Raw genomic sequence first — 1,396 nt, forward strand, 5'->3', positions numbered from 1 at the left:
GCTTATTTCTGGAGGCAGTTTCAGTGGACTAGTGGGGAAACACCTTGGTTGAGAACTATAAGGAAGTGTTAAGAAAATACTTTATAAACACAGCCGAAAGTAGAGTCCAGCTCTTTTGACTTTTCAGTTCAGTTCCGTCGCTCAGTCATGTCTGACTCTTTGCAACCTCATGTACTACAGCACACCAGGCTTCTCTATCCATCACCAGCTCCCAGAGCTTACTCAAACTCTTATCCATTGAGTCAGTGATGCCGTCCAACCATTTCATCCTCTGTCATCCCCTTCTCTTCCCAACTTCAATTTTTCCCAGCATCGGGGTCTTTTCCAATGAGTCATTTCTTCACATCAGGTGGCCAAAGTATTGGAGTTTCAGCTTCAGCATCAGTCCTTCCAGTGAATATTCAGGACTGATTTCCTTTAGGATGGACTGGTTGGATCTCTTGGCTGTCCAAGGGACTCTCAAGAGTCTTCTCCAACACCACAGTTCAAAAGCATCAATTCTTCAGGGCTCAACTTCTTGACTTTCAGCCTCCTGTTATTTCCACTACATAGCATGCTACTGCTCAGCATTGAAAGGACATTTATAAGGTTTATAGAAAGAAATATCTTCAGTTTATTACCCACGAGAAGAAAAAAATGCCTGTTTTATGTCAGACTTCTGGGAAAATACTAAATCTTAGAAATTTAACATGTGTAATAAATTGCATACAAAATAGAGGTATTTTGTATGCAGTTAATTTTTTGCATACATACAATATCATTTGCAATGATATTGCATTGGCTTCTTATTTTGAACTAGTCACACTAAAGGCAGGTGGGATAGAGTAGAGAAAAGCTAAGAGCAACAGATGAGTTGGGTCACATTACCTTGGCTGTATTAGGGCAGGACTGTGGCCCGTCATGTTTTGCCACATAATGGACCATAGCTCTCAGCAAGTTGAACTGATGGTCTATGATATGCACATACTAACATATATAATCCAGAATATTATGAGCATTGTAAAGAATAATCTGATACCACATGATTAGTGAATAAAGATGTTTTTAAAGTATTTTCTACTGAAGTCATTATAAGGATAGACATAGTGAGTAAATTTAGCTTCAGGCTACACGTGATACTCCTTTTGACTATTGAATCATAAATGTACTATAAAGTCCGAGGACTTCTTTTGGGAGATTGAAAATGTGTCACTGAAGGTTGTATTGTTTATTTCAGCCTAAATTTGAGGTGCTGGTGAAGACAATTGAAAGTCCAGTCTATTGTAAGTTTATACAATTTGAAACATTTCCTGGGTTAAGTCAGCTAGACTCAAAGTTCATCCAATTAAAATAAATAAATTTAAAAAATAATAAAAATATATGTATCCTTTTTTTTTTTTTTTTTTTTTTTTTTTTT

This window comes from Bison bison, unplaced genomic scaffold, assembly GCF_000754665.1.
Source record: "Bison bison bison isolate TAMUID 2011002044 unplaced genomic scaffold, Bison_UMD1.0 scf7180017864465, whole genome shotgun sequence".
Lineage (NCBI taxonomy): Eukaryota > Metazoa > Chordata > Mammalia > Artiodactyla > Bovidae > Bison > Bison bison.